This window comes from Amia ocellicauda, chromosome 10 (assembly GCF_036373705.1).
Source record: "Amia ocellicauda isolate fAmiCal2 chromosome 10, fAmiCal2.hap1, whole genome shotgun sequence".
Taxonomy (NCBI): domain Eukaryota; kingdom Metazoa; phylum Chordata; class Actinopteri; order Amiiformes; family Amiidae; genus Amia; species Amia ocellicauda.
In genome coordinates this window covers 42,874,683-42,896,354 of record NC_089859.1, presented here as the reverse complement: position 1 = coordinate 42,896,354, position 21,672 = coordinate 42,874,683, and the positions used below count along the sequence as shown (strand labels likewise).

The window sequence follows — 21,672 nt, the reverse complement described above, 5'->3', positions numbered from 1 at the left end:
TATTTTCTTTTGTATGAATTATTGCGTGTTGCAAACAGGCAATGAAGTCTGATAAAAGTCAAAAAGTCTCTCTCTCTCTCACACACACACACACAGCCAGCAAGACACACAGAGCCAGCCAGCTCAGCGATGACATCACAAACATCTCTCTCAGGTGACTCCTATGACATCACAGAGCACGTACATTCCGTTGCTTGCCGTCTGTCAACCACTCAGTCACTGCCAGCCAGACTGGCTGGCTGACTGGATGGTGGGGTTGCTTGCTGCTGCTGCGTACCTTAGCAAGCTTATTTGCTTGACCGGCCTTCCTCCTCCGCCCACATGCCCACCTATGTCCGATCTGCTGTTCACCTGGATCACAGCTCCGCCCCAACAAGGCAGAGCCTCCCAAGAATGGTACAAACTCACCCACGATCCCCTCCACGGAAAGCTATAGCAAAAGGCAAAAGCATTATACGTAATGAAGAGGAACCCGAGTCCAAGACGCATCCGACCAGCCATACATATTTGTGTGTATTAAAGATCACATTTTATTACATTTAGATTTTCTGTACTTTATTACATCTTTTTGTGATTTTTAAATGTATTGTTTCTTTTCCTTATATATGTATGTATGTATGTATGTATGTATGTGTGTGTGTGTCTGTGTGAAAGTGTATGTGTTTGTGTGTCTCTGTGTGAAAGTGAGTGTGTGTGTGTCTGTCTCTGTGTTTGTGTGTCTGTCTCTGTGTGAAAGTGAGTGTGTGTGCGTGTGTCTGTCTGTGAAAGTGTGTGTGTGTGTGTGGGTGTGACAGTGTGTATGAGTGTCTGTCTGTCATGTAACTCGCACATCTGTGAGGGCACCATTTTTGCAGAAAGAGATGTACACATTTTGGAGCAACATATGCTGCCATCCAGACATCGTCTTTTCCAGGGACATCCCTGCATTTTTCAGCAGGATAACGCCAAACCACATTCTGCCCAGATTACAAGCGCATGGTTGCGTAGGCAGAGAGTGCGGGTGCTAGCATGGCCTGCCTGCAGTCCTGACCTGTCTCCGAATTGAGAATGTGTGGCGCACTATGAAGTGCAAATTAAGACAACGAAGGCCCTGTGCAGTTGCGCAGCTGAGGAAATGCATAATGGATGAATGGGGGGAAATCCCACTTGCTAAACTTAACCAAGTGGTGTCTTCAGTACCCAAGTGCTTAATAAGTGTTATTAAAAGAAAAGGTGATGTTACATAGTGGTAAACAGTCGACTGTCCCAACTTTCTTGGTTTCTTTTCACTGCTAATGAGATGCTGTAGAGTGAGTTAGTTATATTGCTTTCAGGAGCTCTAATCGTATTGATGAGTTCATGCAGCATTTGTAATTGAATTTCAAAAAGAAATCCTTGCTGTCTGGCCTGTGTGTATGAGATGTACTCTGTCAATCTTTGGCTAACAACTGAAACATTGGTAGAACAGAAATGGCAACATAAAAAAGAAAAGTACATTTTAAAAGAGCACATTAAATAGGATGAATATACAGTTTTTTACAATCACTTTGTCACTAATTTCAGAACCTTGATGTCATTTTTCAAAACTCTAGACACAAAACTCAAAACGGTCATCACTTGTAACACAGGCTGTCCAATGTTCAAAACATTGCATTGTGCATTCATATCTTTAAAGAAACCTTGCACTTGCAGACTTGTTGGTTCAAATAATTCATTTATCATGAAATACCATAGTAACATTTATTTAGATCACCCACACAGAAGATACCGATAATTTCACTGTGTAGTTGTTCGTACAATCATTAAATATTGTAGTACAAAATATGTGATACATGTTTCATTATGGTACTACACATAAATACATCACTGTAAAAGGACTAGTAGAGAGAATACTACAGACACAGTGGAATCATTGAACAAAATCTGAAATGTATTGATGCAATACAATCAAATCACACCATAGGTTTCTTTGAAGCCATGCAACAATAATTAGCTACAAAAAAGAACAAAACTACAGTAAAATGTCAACTGCAGTGTTCCTCACCTGGCTTAGTGTAAAACAAAGGATTGATTACTGTACTTCTGAATTTCCATCAGCCCTGTGTTCAGGTTCAGGTTCTCACAACCATTTTTCACAAGAGGCATCTTGAAACTGAACATACCTGAACATACTCAGTCATCAGCTGCTTCACTCTGTCTGCATTTCTTTCAAAAGGCACACTATACTCTGTGCTACACATTGGTATGCAGTATACAGTCATTTGACAATTGAGAGTAGCCTAATGTTTAGTGCATGCTGAAGACTTGCCGCTTCTCAGTACGGAAATTTCTGATGATTGAGGCTACAGTTGATCCTGAGTTGATTCTGAGGTTTGATTGAATCATTGTAGCTGCCTCAGTCATGGTCATGCCATGATTTACAACATGCTCTACAACTATTTCTCGGATTTCACTGGACACTATTTGCTGTTGCTGCCGCTGTCTGGTCCGTGGCCTTGTCCTCTACCACGTTCCCCCAACACCTCTCAAATGAGGCCCATGGCTGCCTCTCTGGTGAGGCCTAAGCCCTCCTCTATGACGAGGCCCACGACCACCTCTCAGAAGGGGTGCATGTCCCCTTCCATTCCTTTGACCACCACGTCTTCCTCCTCCCACTGCTTGACCTCTATTGTGACCTGGATGACTTGCCGGCTCCATGTTATCACTGTGTTGCTGGGGTGGATAGCACTCATTTCACTCGATACTCGTACCACAATGTGAAATCAATCATCAATAACCAGTTGGCAGTATTGGAAAAGCAATTACAAGGGCCTGCATACATACAGTAATGTCAAATCTGATGTGGAAGAACAATCATCTTCAACCAGGTTGGAGCGTTAGTTGCAATGCCTTTAATACATGCAGCGTGGAGAGGAACAGTGACTCAAGTAGATCCCAAAGTCGCTCTGCCTTCATTTTAACAGTCAGAGCTTTTATACACAAAAATCAAAGAGCTGGTTATAATCAGAAAGTCATTACTATGTTATCTTAAAAGTTAGCTAAGCAGAATTCATATCATTATAGGACAGAGTTCATAGATCAACACATGGATTAGGGAGCAGGCACTTCAATCATACTGTTTGACATTGTCTCCAAGATTCTCATCGTAAATAACAAACAGAAATCAAACTACCTTCTGGCCTGACCTTCTAGCTTGACCTTATCTTTCTTAAGTATACAAGAGAGAAAAACAGGTATTAGAGAAAAAATTTCTAACTTTCCTTCCACACTGCAAACATGGTGTGGAAAAGTGCTACATGATGATGAATGATGATGAAATATTACATCCATAGATAATGTAGTCCAACTGGTTCATGCTCCTCGTTTATTGATGTCAATGGATCTCATTATCCTGAAACTTTCATGATCGAAACATGGAATATTGTTTGTCAGTTTCCATAAAATTATGCATTAAGAGTAATGCAACAGTCACTTATCATTTTGAGCAGCTGTATCAATTGATAGTTAGATCTTTGTAATGAAATGAATAGACAGTGATCTCAGATGTAATGTGTGAATTGCATTTTGAAATGGTAATACTTTGATGTTAAGTTGTGTCATTTTAGTTCAATGAACAAATGATCTGAGGTTGATGTGTATTGTATCCAAGCAATTGTAAAAAAGTGTTAGAGTTTTGAAAAATGTGCATTTTGATCATCGGGTGTGAGTTTAGTGTCTAGAGTTTTGAAAAATGACATCAAGGTTCTGAAATGAGTGCCAAAGTGATTGTAAAAAAGTGTAATATCAGGGGACAGTGGCTATTAGTGATCTGGCCTTCCGTGGCCTCTGTATTAATGTAACAGGTCACATTGTATGTGTACACTGATACTTGATAGTATAATATAGTACAAGTAAAAAACATACATAGGTATCATAGAAGTATTTTGCAGAAATGATTATGGATAGTTATCAAAATGGAGAGGAAATGCTAAATCCAGTCTCCCCAGGCTGAGCTTCTATTGCTGCACCTGCTGGCCCCACTATATGGATAGAGCCACACCAAGTACAAGAGTCTCCCCATTGCTATTTATATCTCCCTATCCAGTCTTCTATAGGTGTCAGGGTGGGGTGCCTATTCCCCTGCATGCTTTGAAACCTATAGCACCTGGGACGCACACTTGGGATCCGGTTCCTCTGCCCCTCACATACACATGAGGAATCCTAGGTGCTCAACACGTCATACTGTCTCTTTCATCTCATGTGTAAACTATGGACAAATACATGACTAAACGTGTTTAGTTGCTTTTCCCAGAATGCCACAATATGCAAATAACGGGGACTATGATTGGCTCCCTGACATTACCCACACTGCGACTGATGCTACCCATTTCACTACCCAACAAAGACCCATAATATGCGTGTGTCTGTCTGTCTGTCTGTCAAAGTATGTGTGTGTGTGTCTGTGTGTGTCTGTGTCTGTCTGTCTGTGTGTGAAAGTGTGTGTGTGTCTGTCTGTCTGTCTGTCATGTAACTTGCACATCTGTGAGGGCACCACTAATGCAGAAAGAGATGTACACATATTGTTTATTTTCCATATATATGTATGTATGTATGTATGCATGTCCAATTGCTTTGACAATACAAATGAATTGAATTGAGAGGGAGAGAGAGAGAGTAAGAGAGAGAGAGAGAGACAGACAGACAGACAGACAGAGACACACACACACACACACACACACACACACACACACACACACACACACACACAGAGAGCCAGCCAGCCAGCTCAGCGATGACATGACGAGCCTCTCTCAGCTTACTGCTATGACATCACAGAGCACGTACATTCCGTTTAACAAATCGTTAAACAAAAAAGGTTATAAACACATTGACTACAATACCGGTTAGTAAGACGAAGGTGAGTCTCTCGTTAGTATTATTAGTCAGACATTAAATAACTACGCAGGTTAGTATTTATGTCAGGTAACTTCTCGTTATATATATATCAGTCTCATTTACGTTTAGGTGCCGAGAAAGATCCTATTTGTTACCACAATTTCCCTTAACTGATTATTATTCAATGATTAAGGATAGGCAGGGCCACCAATAATCTAATGTCTATTAACTTGTGTCAATTTCAGACTAAACAGTTAAACAGGAATGAGAAGATATTTCTCGGCGTTGACAGATTTTATTTCTAAAATTATCAACAAAACAGTTTAATGCAACTCACATTTATATTTAAGAAAACTAAATGATATTACACATTCTAGAGTTATGAATCACAGATTAACATTTCTAATTGATTTCTCAAATGTCATGAATCACAAACTCCAAACTGTTAAACTTATGTGAACTTCGTCGCAGAGAGGCCTCTCTGGCTTCGGGCTCAGATAACAGCACACGGCACGAGGTCCGTGTGGTTTGGAACAAAGGCAGTCCGGTTCGGCTTTGTGCAAGAACTTCCACTCAGTCGATGCACCTGGAAGTTGGGGTTTCGCGAATGTAGAGTCTTTTCCAAACAGATTTTCCATTGGTTTGAAGGCTCCAAGGTTGTGCACAAAATCTTCTTTGTAAGCATGGTTCCACCGTAGTTACTTGAAGACGAAGTCTTTGAGGAAAGCAGGGCCCTGTTTCTTCCAAGGGTCAAGTTTCTTAAAACTCAAATAGCTATTTAAGTGACTGACACTTTCGTATTCAGTCGACTTAGTCAATTGTCCAGCTGTAAAACTCCACTGATCAGGTGGGTCTGTGAAGTTCTTTATTTAATAAAGTCCTTTAAAAGAATTCTTCGTACGGCTCAATCTCCTTCTCCCAGTTTAACTCTTCTGTTGCCGGCAAAGACTTGGTTGGTTTCTGATTCCGGTTCTGGCAACAGAGCTACAGGTTGAGCTGTGGCAGCGAGTTTCTGGTTCAGGTGAGAGAAAGAGAGAGAGAAAGACTGTCCGCTGTTCCTTATAGTCTGTCAGATCAGTAGGTGATTGGTCCCTGAGTTCTTGAGATTGGATTTCGGTTTCAGCCCCCAGTGTCCTATTGGAGGGAGGCTTTATTTATGACTGATGTCAATCCATGCCATCTTTTGGAAATGCCGGTTGGCCTGGGTTCGTAGCTCTATGTCGGGATTTCGGCTCTCATCCACTTCAAAGAGTTTTTATCACCTACAGGCCCCTTTCTCCAGAAATCTCATAGCAGAATTCCAAACTATTTGGCCTCTTCTCGGTGCCATCCTCCCCAAAACTGTCACTTTGATGCAAACCAGTTCCAAGCTGATGAGCTAAGGAAATCTGATAACTTTGGGGGGGGAGAGGTCTTCTTTAGATCAGTGCTTCAGCTCAGAGCCCAAATGCTCTTATCCAAATACACCCAACATAACGCTACATATGTATGTATGTATGTATATATGTGTAGAAGGAAAATTAGAAATTATTTTCTTACACCTGTTTTTCTCTCTTGTATACTTAAGAAAGATACGGTCAAGCTAGAAGGTCAGCCCAGAAGATAGTTTGATTTCTGTTTGTTATTTACGATGAGAACCTTGGAGACATTGTCAAACGGTATGACCTATGAACTCTGTTCTATAATGATATATGTTCTGCTTAGCTAGCCTTTAAGATAACATAGTAATGACTTTCTAGCATGTATGGATGTATGTATGTATGTATATATATATATATATATATATATATATATGTATGTATGTATGTCCAATTGCTTTGACAATACAAATGAATTGAATTGAGAGGAAGAGAGAGAGAGAGAGAGAGAGAGAGAAAGAGAGAGAGAGAGACAGACAGACAGACAGACAGCTCAGCGATGACATCACGAGCCTCTCTCAGCTGACTGCTATGACATCACAGAGCACGTACATTCCGTTGCTTGTCGTCTGTCAACCACTCAGTCACTGCTAGCCAGACTGTCCCTAAGACAAAGTGTACAATACTTCAATTATATCTCCTCCAGACAGATAAAGAGTATTAAGAGCTACGATGAAGATACCCAGGAGACGTAAAAAGCTTGCATCACCTGGTATTTCCTGGAGGTCACCCATCCAAGTACTAACCAGGCCCTGGCCCGTTTAGTTTCCAAGGTCTGACGAGATCGGGCACGTTCAGGACGGTGTGGCCGCAAGCCGAGATGCCTGGCTGCATGATGTCTCTTAAAGGCTGGCGGGTATTGACGGAATTTCCAGCAAAAAAAAAAAAAAAAGAAAAATGGAGGGAAAAATATCAGTGTAGGAAAGGGTGTTGAAAGTGGCCGGGTACGTGTACAATTCTTCAATTATATCTCCTGCAGACTGAAAGAGAGTATTAAGAGCTACGATGAAGTTACCCAGGAGACGTAAAAAGCTTGCAGCACCAGGTATTTCTAGTAGGTCTCCCATCCAAGTACTGACCAGGCCCTGCCCCGTTTAGCTTCCGAGATCTGACGAGATCGGGTGCGTTCAGGAATGTGTGTCCGCAAGCCGAGATGCCTGGTTGCATGATGTCTCTTAAAGGCTGGCAGATATTGACGGAACTTCCAGAAAAAAAAAAAAAAAAAAAAAATGGAGGGAAAAATATCAGTGCAGCAAAGGGTGTTGAAAGTAGTCGGGTACGTGTACAATTCTTCAATTATATCTCCTCCAGACAGAAAGAGAGTATTAAGAGCTACGATGAAGTTACCCAGGGGACGTAAAAAGCTTGCAGCACCTGGTATTTGCAGGAGGTCACCCATCCAAGTACTGTCTAGGCCCTGCCCCATTTAGCTTCCGAGATCTGATGAGATCGGGCGCGTTCAGGACGGTGTGGCCGCAAGCCAAGAGGCCTGGCTGCATGATGTCTCTTAAAGGCTGGCGGGTATTGACGGAACTTCCAGCAAAAAAAAAAAAAAAAAAAAATAGAAAAATGGAGGGAAAAATATCAGTGCAGGAAAGGGTGTTGAAAGTAGCCGGGTACATGTACAATTCTTCAATTATATCTAATCCAGACTGAAAGAGAGTATTAAGAGCTACAATGAAGTTACCCAGGACACGTAAAACGCTTGCAGCACCTGGTATTTCCAGGAGGTCACCCATCCAAGTACTGAACAGGCCCTGCCCCGTTTAGCTTCCGGGATCTGATGAGATCGGTCGCGCTCAGGTCGGTGTGGTCGCAAGCAAGAGGCCTGGCTGCATGATGTCTCTTAAAGGCTGGAGGGTATTGACGGAACTTCCAGCAAAATAAAAAAGAAAAAAGAAAAATGGAGGGAAAAATATCAGTGCAGCAAAGGATGTTGAAAGTAGCCGGGTACGTGTACAATTCTTCAATTATATCTCCTCCAGACTGAATGAGAGTATTAAGAGCTACAATGAAGTTACCCAGGAGACGTAAAAAGCTTGCAGCACCTGGTATTTCCAGGAGGTCACCCATCCAAGTACTGACCAGGCCCTGCCCCGTTTAGCTTCCGGGATCTGATGAGATCGGTCGCGCTCAGGACGGTGTGGTCGCAAGCAAGAGGCCTGGCTGCATGATGTATCTTAAAGGCTGGCGGGTATTGACGGAACTGCCAGCAAACAAAAAAATTAAAAATGGAGCGAAAAATACCAGTGCAGCAAAGGGTGTTGAAAGTAGCCGGGTACGTGTACAATTCTTCAATTATATCTCCTCCAGACAGAAAGAGAGTATTAAGAGCTACGATGAAGTTCCCCAGGAGACGTAAAAAGCTGGCAGCACCTGGTATTTCCAGGAGGTCACCCATCCAAGTACTAACCAGGCCCTGGCCCGTTTAGTTTCCCATTTCTGACGAGATCGGGCGCGTTCAGGACTTTGTGTCCGCAAGCCGAGAGGCCTGGCTGCATGATGTCTCTTAAAGGCTGGCGGGTATTGACGGAACTTCTAGCAAAAAAAAAAAAAAAAAAAAAAAAAAAAAGAAAAACGGAGGCAAAAATATCAGTGCAGCAAAGGGTGTTGAAAGTTGCCGGGTACGTGTACAATACTTCAATTATATCTCCTCCAGACAGAAAGAGAGTATTAAGAGCTACGATAAAGTTACCCAGGAGACGTAAAAAGCTTGCAGCACCTGGTATTTCCAGGAGGTCACCCATCCAAGTACTGACCAGGCCCTGGCCCGGTTAGTTTCCCATTTCTGACGAGATCGGGCGCGTTCAGGACTTTGTGTCCGCAAGCCGAGACGCCTGGCTGCATGATGTCTCTTAAAGGTTGGCGGGTATTGACGGAACTTCCAGCAAAAAAAAAAAAAGAAAAATGGATGGAAAAATATCAGTGCAGCAAAGGGTGTTGAAAGTAGCCGGGTACGTGTACAATTCTTCAATTATATCTCCTCCAGACAGAAAGAGAGTATTAAGTGCTACGATAAAGTTACCCAGGAGACGTAAAAAGCTTGCAGCACCTGGTATTTCTAGGAGGTCTCCCATCCAAGTACTAACCAGGCCCTGCCCCGTTTAGCTTCCGGGATCTGATGAGATCGGTCGCGCTCAGGACGGTGTGGTCGCAAGCAAGAGGCCTGGCTGCATGATGTCTCTTAAAGGCTGGAGGGTATTGACGGAACTTCCAGCAAAATAAAAAAGAAAAAAGAAGAATGGAGGGAAAAATATCAGTGCAGCAAAGGATGTTGAAAGTAGCCGGGTACGTGTACAATTCTTCAATTATATCTCCTCCAGACAGAAAGAGAGTATTAAGAGCTACGATGAAATTACCCAAGTGATGTAAAAAGCTTGCAGCACCTGGTATTTCCAGGAGGTCTCCCATCTAAGTACTGACCAGGCCCTGCCCCGTTTAGCTTCCAAGATCTGACGAGATCGGGCGCATTCAGGACGGTGTGGCCACAAGCCGAGACGCCTGGCTGCATGATGTCTCTTAAAGGCTGGCGGATATTGACGGAACTTCCAGCAAAAAAAAAAAAATGGAGGGAAACATATCAGTGCAGCAAAGGGTGTTGTATGTAGCCGGGTACGTGTACAATACTTCAATTATATCTCCTCCAGACAGATAGAGAGAATGAAGAGCTACGATAAAGTTACCCAGGAGACGTAAAAAGCTTGCAGCACAAGGTATTTCCAGGAGTTCTCACATTCAAGTACTGACCAGGCCCTGGCCCGTTTAGCTTCCGAGATCTGATGAGATCCGGCGCGTTCAGGACAATGTGTCCGCAAGCCAAGAGGCCTGGCTGCATGATGTGTCTTAATGGTTGGCAGGTATTGACGGAACTTCCAGTAAAAAAAAAAAAAAAAAGAAAAATGGAGGGAAAAATATCAGTGCAGCAATGGGTGTTGAAAGTAGCCGGGTACGTGTACAATACTTCAATTATATCTCCTCCAGACAGAAAGAGAGTATTAAGAGCTACGATAAACTTACCCAGCAGACGTAAAAAGCTTGCAGCACCTGGTATTTCCAGGAGGTCTCCCATCCAAGTACTGACCAGGCCCTGCCCCACTCAGTTTCCGAGATCTTACGAGATAGGACGCGTTCAGGACGGTGTGGACGCAAGCCGAGAAGCCTGGTTGCATGATGTCTCTTAAAGGCTAGCGGATATTGACGGAACTGCCAGCAAAAAAAAAAAAGAGAAATGGAGGGAGAAATACCAGTGCAGCAAAGGGTGTTGAAAGTAGCCGGGTACGTGTACAATACTTGAATTATATCTCCTCCAGACAGAAAGAGAGTATTAAGAGCTACGATGAAGTTACCCAGGAGACGTAAAAGCTTGCAGCACCAGGTATTTCCAGGAGGTCTCACATTCAAGTACTGACCAGATCCTGCCCCGTTTAGCTTCCGAGATCTGACGAGATCGGGCGCGTTCAGGATGGTGTGGCCGCAAGCCGAGACGCCTGGCTGCATGATGTCTCTTAAAGGCTGGCGGGTATTGACGGAACTGCCAGCAAAAAAAAAAAAAAAAAATAGAGGGAAAAATACCAGTGCAGCAAAGGCTGATGAAAGTAGCCGGGTACGTGTACAATTCCTCAATTATAACACCTCCAGACAGATAGAGAGTATTAAGAGCTACGATGAAGTTTCCCAGGAGACGTAAAAAGCTTGCAGCACCAGGTATTTCCTGGAGGTCTCCCATCCAAGTACTGATCAGGCCCTGCCCCGTTTAGCTTCCGAGATCTAACGAGATCAGGCGCGTTCAGGACAATGTGGCCGCAAGCCAAGAGACCTGGCTGCATGATGTCTCTTAAAGGCTGGTGGGTATTGACGGAACTTCCAGCAAAAAAAAAAAAAAAAAAAAAAGAAAAATGGAGAGAAAAATATCAGTGCAGCAAAGGCTGTTGAAAGTAGCCGGGTACGTGTACAATTCTTCAATTATATCTCCTCCAGACAGAAAGAAAGTATTAAGAGCTACGATGAAGTTACCCAGGAGACGTAAAAAGTTTGCAGCACCTCGTATTTCCAGAAGGTCACCCATAAAAGTACTGACCAGGCCCTGCCCCGTTTAAATTCCGAGATCTGACGAGATCGGGCGCGTTCAGGACGGTGTGGCCGCAAGCCGAGAGGCCTGGCTGCATGATGTCTCTTAATGGATGGCGGGTATTGACGGAATTTCCAGCAAAAAAAAAAAAAAAAAAAAAAAAAAAGAAAAATGGATGGAAAAATATCAGTGCAGCAAAGGATGTTGACAGTAGCTGGGTACGTGTACAATACTTCAATTATATCTCCTCCAGACAGATAGAGAGTATTAAGAGCTACGATAAAGTTACCCAGGAGACGTATAAGCTTGCAGCACCAGGTATTTCCAGGAGGTCTCACATTCATGTACTGACCAGGTCCTGCCCCGTTCAGCTTCCGAGATCTGACGAGATCGGGCGCGTTCAGGATGGTGTGCCCGCAAGCCGAGATGTCTGGCTGCATGATGTCTCTTAAAGGCTGGCGGGTATTGACGGAATTTCCAGCAAGAAAAAAAAAAAAAAAAAAGAAAAATGGAGGGAAAAATATCAGTGCAGTAAAGGGTGTTGAAAGTAGCCTAGTACGTGTACAATTCTTCAATTATATCTCCTGGAGACAGAAAGAAAGTATTAAGAGCTACGATGAAGTTCCCCAGGAGACGTAAAAAGCTGGCAGCACCTGGTATTTCCTGGAGGTCTCACATTTAAGTACTGACCAGGTGCTGCCCCGTTTAGCTTCCGAGATCTGACAAGATCGGGCGCGTTCAGGACGGTGTGGCCGCAAGCCGAGATGTCTGGCTGCATGATGTCTCTTAAAGGCTGGCGGGTATTGACGGAATTTCCAGCAAGAAAAAAAAAAAAAAAAAAGAAAAATGGAGGGAAAAATATCAGTGCAGTAAAGGGTGTTGAAAGTAGCCGGGTACGTGTACAATTCTTCAATTATATCTTCTCCAGACAGAAAGAGAGTATTAAGAGCTACGATGAAGTTCCCCAGGAGACGTAAAAAGCTGGCAGCACCTGGTATTTCCAGGAGGTCTCACAATTAAGTACTGACCAGGTCCTGCCCCGTTTAGCTTCCGAGATCTGACAAGATCGGGCGCGTTCAGGACGGTGTGGCCGCAAGCCGAGATGTCTGGCTGCATGATGTCTCTTAAAGGCTGGCGGGTATTGACGGAACTGCCAGCAAAAAAAAAAAAGAAAAATAGAGGGAAATATACCAGTGCAGCAAAGGGTGTTGAAAGTAGCCGGGTACGTGTACAATTCTTCAATTATATCTCCTGGAGACAGAAAAAGAGTATTAAGAGCTACGATGAAGTTACCCAGGAGACGTAAAAACCTTGCAGCACCTGGTATTTCTAGGAGGTCTCCCATCCAAGTACTGACCAGGCCCTGCCCTGTTTAGCTTCCGAGATCTGACGAGATCGGGCGCATTCAGGACGGTGTGTCCACAAGCCGAAAGAACTGGCTGCATGATGTCTCTTAAAGGTTGGCGGGTATTGACAGAACTTCCAGCAAAAAAAAAAATAAAAAAGAAAAAAGAAAAATGGATGGAAAAATATCAGTGCAGCAAAGGGTGTTGACAGTAGCCGGGTACGTGTACAATTCTTCAATTATATCTTCTCCAGACAGAAAGAGAGTATTAAGAGCTACGATGAAGTTCCCCAGGAGACGTAAAAAGCTGGCAGCACCTGGTATTTCCTGGAGGTCTCACATTTACGTACTGACCAGGTCCTGCCCCGTTTAGATTCCGAGATCTGACAAGATCGGGCGCGTTCAGGATGGTGTGGCCGCAAGCCAAGACGCCTGGCTGCATGATGTCTCTTAAAGGTTGGCGGGTATTGACGGAACTTCCAGCAGAAAAATAAAATAAAAATTAAAATAAAAAGATGGATGGAAAAATATCAGTGCAGCAAAGGGTGTTGACAGTAGCTGGGTACGTGTACAATACTTCAATTATATCTCCTCCAGACAGAAAGAGAGTATTATGAGCTACGATGAAGTTCCCCAGGAGACGTAAAAAGCTTGCAGCACCTGGTATTTCCAGGAGGTCTCCCATCCAAATACAGACCAGGCCCTGCCCCGTTTAGGTTCCGAGATCTGACGAAATCGGGCACGTTCAGGACGGTGTGGCCGCAAACAAAGAGGCCTGGCTGCATGATGTCTCTTAAAGGCTGGCGGGTATTGACGGAACTTCCAGCAAAAAAAAAAAAAAAAAAAAAGAAAAATGGAGGGAAAAATATCAGTGCAGCAAAGGCTGTTGAAAGTAGCCGGGTACGTGTACAATTCTTCAATTATATCTCCTCCAGACAGAAAGAGAGAATTAAGAGCTACGATGCAGTTACCCAGGAGACGTAAAAAGTTTGCAGCACCTCGTATTTCCAGAAGGTCACCCATAAAAGTACTGACCAGGCCCTGCCCCGTTTAAATTCCGAGATCTGACGAGATCGGGCGCTTTCAGGACGGTGTGGCCGCAAGCCGAGAGGCCTGGCTGCATGATGTCTCTTAAAGGTTGGCGGATATTGACGGAACTTCCAGCAAAAAAAAAAAAAAAAAAGAAAAATGGATGGAAAAATATCAGTGCAGCAAAGGGTGTTGACAGTAGCTGGGTACGTGTACAATACTTCAATTATATCTCCTCCAGACAGATAGAGAGTATTAAGAGATACGATAAAGTTACCCAGGAGACGTAAAAGCTTGCAGCACCAGGTATTTCCAGGAGGTCTCACATTCATGTACCGACCAGGTCCTGCCCCGTTTAGCTTCCAAGATCTGACGAGATCGGGCGAGTTCAGGATGGTGTGGCTGCAAGCCGAGACACCTGGCTGCATGATGTCTTTTAAAGGCTGGCGGGTATTGACGGAATTTCCAGCAAAAAAAAAAAATAGAAAAATGGAGGGAAAAATATCAGTGCAGGAAAGGGTGTTGAAAGTATCCGGGTACGTGTACAATTCTTCAATTATATCTCCTGGAGACAGAAAGAGAGTATTAAGAGCTACGATGAAGTTACCCAGGAGACGTAAAAAGCTTGCAGCACCTGGTATTTCTAGGAGGTCTCCCATCCAAGTACTGACCAGGCCCTGCCCCGTTTAGCTTCCGAGATCTGACGAGATCGGGCGCATTCAGGACGGTGTGGCCACAAGCCGAAAGGCCTGGCTGCATGATGTCTCTTAAAGGTTGGCGGGTATTGACAGAACTTCAAGCAAAAAAAAAAAAAAAAAAAAAAAAAAATAGATGGAAAAATATCAGTGCAGCAACGGGTGTTGACAGTAGCTGGGTACGTGTACAATACTTCAATTATTTTTCCTCCAGACAGATAGAGAGTATTAAGAGCTACGATAAAGTTACCCAGGAGACGTAAAAGCTTGCAGCACGAGGTATTTCCAGGAGGTCTCACATTCATGTACTGACCAGGTCCTGCCCCGTTTAGCTTCCGAGATCTGACGAGATCGGGCGCTTTCAGGATGGTGTGGCCGCAAGCCGAGAGGCCTGGCTGCATGATGTCTCTTAAAGGCTGGCGGGTATTGACGGAACTGCCAGCAAAAAAAAAAAAGAAAAATAGAGGGAAAAATACCAGTGCAGCAAAGGGTGTTGAAAGTAGCCGGGTACGTGTACAATTCTTCAATTATATCTTCTCCAGACAGAAAGAGAGTATTAAGAGCTACAATGAAGTTCCCCAGGAGACGTAAAAAGCTGGCAGCACCTGGTATTTCCTGGAGGTCTCACATTTAAGTACTGACCAGGTGCTGCCCCGTTTAGCTTCCGAGATCTGACAAGATCGGGCGCGTTCAGGACGGTGTGGCCGCAAGCCGAGATGTCTGGCTGCATGATGTCTCTTAAAGGCTGGCGGGTATTGACGGAATTTCCAGCAAGAAAAAAAAAAAAAAAAAGAAAAATGGAGGGAAAAATATCAGTGCAGGAAAGGGTGTTGAAAGTAGCCGGGTACGTGTACAATTCTTCAATTATATCTTCTCCAGACAGAAAGAGAGTATTAAGAGCTACGATGAAGTTCCCCAGGAGACATAAAAAGCTGGCAGCACCTGGTATTTCCAGGAGGTCTCACATTTAAGTACTGACCAGGTCCTGCCCCGTTTAGCTTCCGAGATCTGACAAGATCGGGCGCATTCAGGACGGTGTGTCCACAAGCCGAAAGACCTGGCTGCATGATGTCTCTTAAAGGTTGGCGGGTATTGACAGAACTTCCAGCAAAAAAAAAAATAAAAAAGAAAAAAGAAAAATGGATGGAAAAATATCAGTGCAGCAAAGGGTGTTGACAGTAGCTGGATACGTGTACAATACTTCAATTATATCTTCTCCAGACAGAAAGAGAGTATTAAGAGCTACGATGAAGTTACCCAGGAGACGTAAAAGCTTGCAGCACGAGGTATTTCCAGGAGGTCTCACATTCATGTACTGACCAGGTCCTGCCCCGTTTAGCTTCCGAGATCTGACGAGATCGGGCGCGTTCAGGATGGTGTGGTCGCAAGCCGAGAGGCCTGGCTGCATGATGTCTCTTAAAGGCTGGCGGGTATTGACGGAACTGCCAGCAAAAAAAAAAAAGAAAAATATAGGGAAAAATACCAGTGCAGCAAAGGGTGTTGAAAGTAGCCGGGTACGTGTACAATTCTTCAATTATATCTTCTTCAGACAGAAAGAGAGTATTAAGAGCTACGATGAAGTTCCCCAGGAGACGTAAAAAGCTGGCAGCACCTGGTATTTCCTGGAGGTCTCACATTTACGTACAGACCAGGTCCTGCCCCGTTTAGATTCCGAGATCTGACAAGATCGGGCGCGTTCAGGACGGTGTGGCCGCAAGCCGAGATGTCTGGCTGCATGATGTCTCTTAAAGGCTGGCGGGTATTGACGGAATTTCCAGCAAGAAAAAAAAAAAAAAAAAGAAAAATGGAGGGAAAAATATCAGTGCAGCAAAGGGTGTTGAAAGTAGCCGGGTACGTGTACAATTCTTCAATTATATCTTCTCCAGACAGAAAGAGAGTATTAAGAGCTACGATGAAGTTCCCCAGGAGACGTAAAAAGCTGGCAGCACCTGGTATTTCCTGGAGGTCTCACATTTAAGTACTGACCAGGTCCTGCCCCGTTTAGCTTCTGAGATCTGACAAGATCGGGCGCGTTCAGGACGGTGTGGCCGCAAGCCGAGATGTCTGGCTGCATGATGTCTCTTAAAGGCTGGCGGGTATTGACGGAACTGCCAGCAAATAAAAAAAAGAAAAATAGAGGGAAAAATACCAGTGCAGCAAAGGCTGTTGAAAGTAGCCGGGTACGTGTACAATTCTTCAATTATATCTCCTGGAGACAGAAAGAGAGTATTAAGAGCTACGATGAAGTTACCCAGGAGACGTAAAAAGCTTGCAGCACCTGGTATTTCTAGGAGGTCTCCCATCCAAGTACTGACCAGGCCCTGCCCCGTTCAGCTTCCGAGATCTGACGAGATCGGGCGCGTTCAGGATGGTGTGGCCGCAAGCCGAGATGCCTGGCTGCATGATGTCTCTTAAAGGCTGGCGGGTATTGACGGAACTGCCAGCAAATAAAAAAAAGAAAAATAGAGGGAAAAATACCAGTGCAGCAAAGGCTGTTGAAAGTAGCCGGGTACGTGTACAATTCCTCAATTATAACACCTCCAGACAGATAGAGAGTATTAAGAGCTACGATGAAGTTACCCAGGAGACGTAAAAAGCTTGCAGCACCAGGTATTTCCTTGAGGTCTCCCATCCAAGTACTGATCAGGCCCTGCCCCGTTTAGCTTCCGAGATCTGACGAGATCAGGCGCGTTCAGGACAATGTGTCCGCAAGCCAAGAGGCCTGGCTGCATGATGTCTCTTAAAGGCTGGCGGGTATTGACGGAACTTCCAGCAAAAAAAAAAAAAAAAAAAAAAAGAAAAATGGAGGGAAAAATATCAGTGCAGCAAAGGCTGTTGAAAGTAGCCGGGTACGTGTACAATACTTCAATTATATCTCCTCCAGACAGAAAGAGAGTATTAAGAGCTACGATAAACTTACCCAGCAGACGTAAAAAGCTTGCAGCACTAGGTATTTCCAGCAGGTCTCCCATCCAAGTACTGACCAGGCCCTGCCCTGTTTAGCTTCCGAGATCTGACGAGATCGGGCACATTCAGTACGGTGTGGCCACAAGCCAAGATGCCTGGCTGCATGATGTCTCTTAAAGGCTGGCGGGTATCGACGGAACTGCCAGCAAAAAAAAAAAAGAAAAATAGTGGGAAAAATATCAGTGCAGCAAAGGGTGTTGAAAGTAGCCGGGTACGTGTACAATTCTTCAATTATATATTCTCCAGACAGAAAGAGAGTATTAAGAGCTACGATGAAGTTCCCCAGGAGACGTAAAAAGCTGGCAGCACCTGGTATTTCCAGAAGATCTCCCATCCAAGTACTGACCAGGTCCTGCCCCATTTAGTTTCCGAGATCTTCCGAGATCGGGCGTGTTCAGGACTGTGTGTCCGCAAACTGAGAGGCCTGGTTGCATGATGTCTCTTAAAGGCTGGCGGGTTTTGACGGAACTTCCAGCAAAAAAAAAAAAAAAGAAAAATGGATGGAAAAATATCAGTGCAGCAAAGGATGTTGACAGTAGCTGGGTACGTGTACAATACTTCAATTATATCTCCTCCAGACAGATAGAGAGTATTAAGAGCTGCGATAAAGTTACCCAGGAGACGTAAAAGCTTGCAGCACCAGGTATTTCCAGGAGGTCTCACATTCATGTACTGACCAGGTCCTGCCCCGTTTAGCTTCCGAGATCTGACGAGATCGGGCGCGTTCGGGATGGTGTGGCCGCAAGCCGAGATGCCTGGCTGCATGATGTCTCTTAAAGGCTGGCGGGTATTGACGGAACTGCCAGCAAAAAAAAAAAAGAAAAATAGAGGGAAATATACCAGTGCAGCAAAGGGTGTCGAAAGTAGCCTAGTACGTGTACAATTCTTCAATTATATCTCCTGGAGACAGAAAGAGAGTATTAAGAGCTACGATGAAGTTACCCAGGAGACGTAAAAGCTTGCAGCACCAGGTATTTCCAGGAGGTCTCACATTCATGTACCGACCAGGTCCTGCCCCGTTTAGCTTCCAAGATCTGACGAGATCGGGCGCATTCAGGACAGTGTGGCCACAAGCCGAGACGCCTGGCTGCATGATGTCTCTTAAAGGTTGGCGGGTATTGACAGAACTTCAAGCAAAAAAAAAAAAAAAAAAAAAATGGATGGAAAAATATCAGTGCAGCAAAGGGTGTTGACAGTAGCCGGGTACGTGTACAATTCTTCAATTATATCTTCTCCAGACAGAAAGAGAGTATTAAGAGCTACGATGAAGTTCCCCAGGAGACGTAAAAAGCTGGCAGCACCTGGTATTTCCAGGAGGTCTCACATTTAAGTACTGACCAGGTCCTGCCCCGTTTAGCTTCCGAGATCTGACAAGATCGGGCGCGTTCAGGACGGTGTGGCCGCAAGCCGAGATGTCTGGCTGCATGATGTCTCTTAAAGGCTGGCGGGTATTGACGGAACTGCCAGCAAAAAAAAAAAAGAAAAATAGAGGGAAATATACCAGTGCAGCAAAGGGTGTTGAAAGTAGACGGGTACGTGTACAATTCTTCAATTATATCTCCTGGAGACAGAAAGAGAGAATTAAGAGCTACGATGAAGTTACCCAGGAGACGTAAAAGGCTTGCAGCACCTGGTATTTCTAGGAGGTCTCCCATCCAAGTACTGACCAGGCCCTGCACCGTTTAGCTTCCGAGATCTGACGAGATCGGGCGCATTCAGGACGGTGTGTCCACAAGCCAAGAGCCCTGGCTGCATGATGTCTCTTAAAGGTTGGCGGGTATTGACGGAACTTCCAGCAAAAAAATAAAATAAAAAAAGAAAAAAGAAAAATGGATGGAAAAATATCAGTGCAGCAAAGGGTGTTGACAGTAGCTGGATACGTGTACAATACTTCAATTATATCTCCTCCAGACAGAGAGAGAGTATTAAGAGCTACGATAAAGTTACCCAGGAGACGTAAAAGCTTGCAGCACTAGGTATTTCCAGGAGGTCTCACATTCATGTACTGACCAGGTCCTGCCCCGTTTAGCTTCCGAGATCTGACGAGATCGGGCGCGTTCAGGATGGTGTGGCTGCAAGCCGAGATGCCTGGCTGCATGATGTCTCTTAAAGGCTGGCGGGTATTGACGGAACTGCCAGCAAAAAAAAAAAAAGAAAAATAGAGGGAAATATACCAGTGCAGCAAAGGGTGTTGAAAGTAGCCGGGTACGTGTACAATTCTTCAATTATATCTCCTGGAGACAGAAAGAGAGTATTAAGAGCTACGATGAAGTTACCCAGGAGACGTAAAAAGCTTGCAGCACCAGGTATTTCCAGGAGGTCTCCCATCCAAGTACTGACGAGGCCCTGCCCCGTTTAGCTTCCGAGATCTGACGAGATCGGGCGCGTTCAGGACGGTGTGGCCGCAAGCCAAGAGGCCGGGCTGCATGATGTCTCTTAAAGGCTGGCGGGTATTGACGGAACTTCCAGCAAAAAATAAAAAATAAATAAATAGAAAAATGGAGGGAAAAATATCAGTGCAGAACAGGGTGTTGAAAGTAGCCGGGTACATGTACAATTCTTCAATTATATCTCCTCCAGACTGAATGAGAGTATTAAGAGCTACGCTGAAGTTACCCAGGAGATGTAAAAAGCTTTCAGCACCTGGTATTTCCAGGAGGTCACCCATCCAATTACTGACCAGACCCTGCCCAGTTTTTCTTCCGAGATCTGACGAGATCTTGCGTCTTCAGGACGGTGTGGCCTCAAGCCAAGAGGCCTGGCTGCATGATGTCTCTTAAAGGCTGGAGGGTATTGATGGAACTTCCAGCAAGAAACAATAGAAAAAAGAAAAATGGAGGGAAAAATATCAGTGCAGCAAAGCGTGTTGAAGGTAGCCGGGTACGTGTACAATTCTTCAATTATATCTCCTCCAGACAGATAGAGAGTATTAAGAGCTACGATAAAGTTACCCAGGAGACGTAAAAGCTTGCAGCACCAGGTATTTCCAGGAGGTCTCCCATCCAAGTACTGACCAGGCCCTGCCCCGTTTAGCTTCCGAGATCTGACGAGATCGGGCGCGTTCAGGATGGTGTGGCCGCAAGCCGAGATGCCTGGCTGCATGATGTCTCTTAAAGGCTGGCGGGTATTGACGGAACTTACAGCAAAAAAAAAAAAAAAAAAGAAAAATGGATGGAAAAATATCAGTGCAGCAAATGGTGTTGACAGTAGCTGGGTACGTGTACAATACTTCAATTATATCTCCTCCAGACAGATAGAGAGTATTAAGAGCTACGATAAAGTTACCCAGGAGACGTAAAAGCTTGCAGCACCAGGTATTTCCAGGAGGTCTCACATTCATGTACTGACCAGGTCCTGCCACGTTTAGCTTCCGAGATCTGACGAGATCGGGCGCGTTCAGGATGGTGTGGCCGCAAGCCGAGATGCCTGGCTGCATGATGTCTCTTAAAGGCTGGCGGGTATTGACGGAACTTCCAGCAAAAAAAAAAAGAAAAAAGAAAAATGGAGGGAAAAATATCAGTGCAGCAAAGGGTTATGAAAGTAGCCGGGTACGTGTACAATTCTTCAATAATATCTCCTACAGACTGAAAGAGAGTATTAAGAGCTATGATGAAGTTACCCAGGAGACGTAAAAAGCTTGCAGCACCTGGTATCTCCAGGAGGTCACCCATCCAAGTACTGACCAGGCCCTGCCCCGTTAGCTTCCGAGATCTGATGAGATCGGGCGCGTTCAGGACGGTGTGGCCGCAAGCCAAGAGGCCTGGCTGCATGATGTCTCTTAAAGGCTGGTGGGTATTGACAATACTTCCAGCAAAAAAAAAAAAAAAAAAAATGGAAAATGGAGGGAAAAATATCAGTGCAGCAAAGGGTGTTGAAAGTAGCCGGGTACGTGTAGAATTCTTCAATAATATCTCCTCCAGACAGAAAGAGAGTATTAAGAGCTACGATAAAGTTACCCAGGAGACGAAATAACTTGCAGCACCTGATATCTCCAGGAGGTCACCCATCCAAGTACTGACGAGCCCTTGCCCCGTTTAGCTTCTGAGATCTGATGAGATTGGGCGCGTTCAGGACGGTGTGGCCGCAAGCCAAGAGGCCTGGCTGCATGATGTCTCTTAAAGGCTGACGGGTATTGACGGAACTTCCAGCAAAAAAAAAAATGGATAAAGAAAAATGGAGGGAAAAATATCAGTGCAGCAATGGGTGTTGAAAGTAGCCGGGTACGTGTACAATACTTCAATTATATCTCCTCCAGACAGAAAGAGAGTATTAAGAGCTACGATGAACTCACCTAAA

The 21,672-nt window shown here is 44.5% G+C and overlaps 7 non-coding genes and 34 pseudogenes across 7 annotated transcripts; all 41 read right to left on the bottom strand.

The window, feature by feature from the left end:
- Positions 1–365: 365 nt before the first annotated feature.
- LOC136762319 (U5 spliceosomal RNA) lies at positions 366–480 on the bottom strand. Its single transcript, XR_010820522.1, has one exon. It is a non-coding gene; the product is annotated as a U5 spliceosomal RNA (small nuclear RNA).
- Positions 481–6,969: 6,489 nt separating this feature from the next.
- LOC136761081 (uncharacterized) lies at positions 6,970–7,088 on the bottom strand (annotated as a pseudogene).
- A 214-nt stretch (positions 7,089–7,302) lies between these two features.
- Positions 7,303–7,421, bottom strand: LOC136761267 (uncharacterized; annotated as a pseudogene).
- A 213-nt stretch (positions 7,422–7,634) lies between these two features.
- Positions 7,635–7,753, bottom strand: LOC136762651 (5S ribosomal RNA). Its single transcript, XR_010820845.1, has one exon. It is a non-coding gene; the product is annotated as a 5S ribosomal RNA (ribosomal RNA).
- Positions 7,754–7,974: 221 nt separating this feature from the next.
- Positions 7,975–8,093, bottom strand: LOC136761651 (uncharacterized; annotated as a pseudogene).
- A 215-nt stretch (positions 8,094–8,308) lies between these two features.
- LOC136761149 (uncharacterized) lies at positions 8,309–8,427 on the bottom strand (annotated as a pseudogene).
- Positions 8,428–9,312: 885 nt separating this feature from the next.
- LOC136761283 (uncharacterized) lies at positions 9,313–9,431 on the bottom strand (annotated as a pseudogene).
- Positions 9,432–9,646: 215 nt separating this feature from the next.
- On the bottom strand, positions 9,647–9,765 carry LOC136762502 (5S ribosomal RNA). The gene has a single exon (XR_010820699.1). It is a non-coding gene; the product is annotated as a 5S ribosomal RNA (ribosomal RNA).
- A 205-nt stretch (positions 9,766–9,970) lies between these two features.
- Positions 9,971–10,089, bottom strand: LOC136762030 (uncharacterized; annotated as a pseudogene).
- A 215-nt stretch (positions 10,090–10,304) lies between these two features.
- On the bottom strand, positions 10,305–10,423 carry LOC136762098 (uncharacterized; annotated as a pseudogene).
- A 209-nt stretch (positions 10,424–10,632) lies between these two features.
- Positions 10,633–10,751, bottom strand: LOC136761153 (uncharacterized; annotated as a pseudogene).
- A 210-nt stretch (positions 10,752–10,961) lies between these two features.
- Positions 10,962–11,080, bottom strand: LOC136761059 (uncharacterized; annotated as a pseudogene).
- A 220-nt stretch (positions 11,081–11,300) lies between these two features.
- On the bottom strand, positions 11,301–11,419 carry LOC136761444 (uncharacterized; annotated as a pseudogene).
- A 224-nt stretch (positions 11,420–11,643) lies between these two features.
- On the bottom strand, positions 11,644–11,762 carry LOC136761934 (uncharacterized; annotated as a pseudogene).
- A 219-nt stretch (positions 11,763–11,981) lies between these two features.
- LOC136762092 (uncharacterized) lies at positions 11,982–12,100 on the bottom strand (annotated as a pseudogene).
- Positions 12,101–12,319: 219 nt separating this feature from the next.
- On the bottom strand, positions 12,320–12,438 carry LOC136761735 (uncharacterized; annotated as a pseudogene).
- A 210-nt stretch (positions 12,439–12,648) lies between these two features.
- Positions 12,649–12,767, bottom strand: LOC136760910 (uncharacterized; annotated as a pseudogene).
- Positions 12,768–12,990: 223 nt separating this feature from the next.
- Positions 12,991–13,109, bottom strand: LOC136762170 (uncharacterized; annotated as a pseudogene).
- A 224-nt stretch (positions 13,110–13,333) lies between these two features.
- Positions 13,334–13,452, bottom strand: LOC136760874 (uncharacterized; annotated as a pseudogene).
- Positions 13,453–13,671: 219 nt separating this feature from the next.
- LOC136761305 (uncharacterized) lies at positions 13,672–13,790 on the bottom strand (annotated as a pseudogene).
- A 215-nt stretch (positions 13,791–14,005) lies between these two features.
- On the bottom strand, positions 14,006–14,124 carry LOC136761935 (uncharacterized; annotated as a pseudogene).
- Positions 14,125–14,336: 212 nt separating this feature from the next.
- LOC136762105 (5S ribosomal RNA) lies at positions 14,337–14,455 on the bottom strand. The gene has a single exon (XR_010820435.1). It is a non-coding gene; the product is annotated as a 5S ribosomal RNA (ribosomal RNA).
- A 218-nt stretch (positions 14,456–14,673) lies between these two features.
- LOC136761558 (uncharacterized) lies at positions 14,674–14,792 on the bottom strand (annotated as a pseudogene).
- A 210-nt stretch (positions 14,793–15,002) lies between these two features.
- On the bottom strand, positions 15,003–15,121 carry LOC136762091 (uncharacterized; annotated as a pseudogene).
- A 218-nt stretch (positions 15,122–15,339) lies between these two features.
- LOC136761997 (uncharacterized) lies at positions 15,340–15,458 on the bottom strand (annotated as a pseudogene).
- A 222-nt stretch (positions 15,459–15,680) lies between these two features.
- On the bottom strand, positions 15,681–15,799 carry LOC136761927 (uncharacterized; annotated as a pseudogene).
- A 547-nt stretch (positions 15,800–16,346) lies between these two features.
- LOC136762035 (uncharacterized) lies at positions 16,347–16,465 on the bottom strand (annotated as a pseudogene).
- A 210-nt stretch (positions 16,466–16,675) lies between these two features.
- LOC136762629 (5S ribosomal RNA) lies at positions 16,676–16,794 on the bottom strand. Its single transcript, XR_010820823.1, has one exon. It is a non-coding gene; the product is annotated as a 5S ribosomal RNA (ribosomal RNA).
- Positions 16,795–17,004: 210 nt separating this feature from the next.
- Positions 17,005–17,123, bottom strand: LOC136761474 (uncharacterized; annotated as a pseudogene).
- A 221-nt stretch (positions 17,124–17,344) lies between these two features.
- Positions 17,345–17,463, bottom strand: LOC136761165 (uncharacterized; annotated as a pseudogene).
- Positions 17,464–18,004: 541 nt separating this feature from the next.
- Positions 18,005–18,123, bottom strand: LOC136761015 (uncharacterized; annotated as a pseudogene).
- Positions 18,124–18,332: 209 nt separating this feature from the next.
- Positions 18,333–18,451, bottom strand: LOC136761996 (uncharacterized; annotated as a pseudogene).
- Positions 18,452–18,665: 214 nt separating this feature from the next.
- LOC136761594 (uncharacterized) lies at positions 18,666–18,784 on the bottom strand (annotated as a pseudogene).
- Positions 18,785–18,994: 210 nt separating this feature from the next.
- Positions 18,995–19,113, bottom strand: LOC136761028 (uncharacterized; annotated as a pseudogene).
- A 224-nt stretch (positions 19,114–19,337) lies between these two features.
- Positions 19,338–19,456, bottom strand: LOC136761619 (uncharacterized; annotated as a pseudogene).
- Positions 19,457–19,667: 211 nt separating this feature from the next.
- On the bottom strand, positions 19,668–19,786 carry LOC136762599 (5S ribosomal RNA). Its single transcript, XR_010820793.1, has one exon. It is a non-coding gene; the product is annotated as a 5S ribosomal RNA (ribosomal RNA).
- A 221-nt stretch (positions 19,787–20,007) lies between these two features.
- On the bottom strand, positions 20,008–20,126 carry LOC136762217 (uncharacterized; annotated as a pseudogene).
- A 215-nt stretch (positions 20,127–20,341) lies between these two features.
- LOC136761128 (5S ribosomal RNA) lies at positions 20,342–20,460 on the bottom strand. Its single transcript, XR_010820324.1, has one exon. It is a non-coding gene; the product is annotated as a 5S ribosomal RNA (ribosomal RNA).
- Positions 20,461–20,675: 215 nt separating this feature from the next.
- Positions 20,676–20,794, bottom strand: LOC136761546 (uncharacterized; annotated as a pseudogene).
- Positions 20,795–21,010: 216 nt separating this feature from the next.
- LOC136760726 (uncharacterized) lies at positions 21,011–21,128 on the bottom strand (annotated as a pseudogene).
- Positions 21,129–21,346: 218 nt separating this feature from the next.
- Positions 21,347–21,465, bottom strand: LOC136762160 (uncharacterized; annotated as a pseudogene).
- Positions 21,466–21,672: the final 207 nt, after the last annotated feature.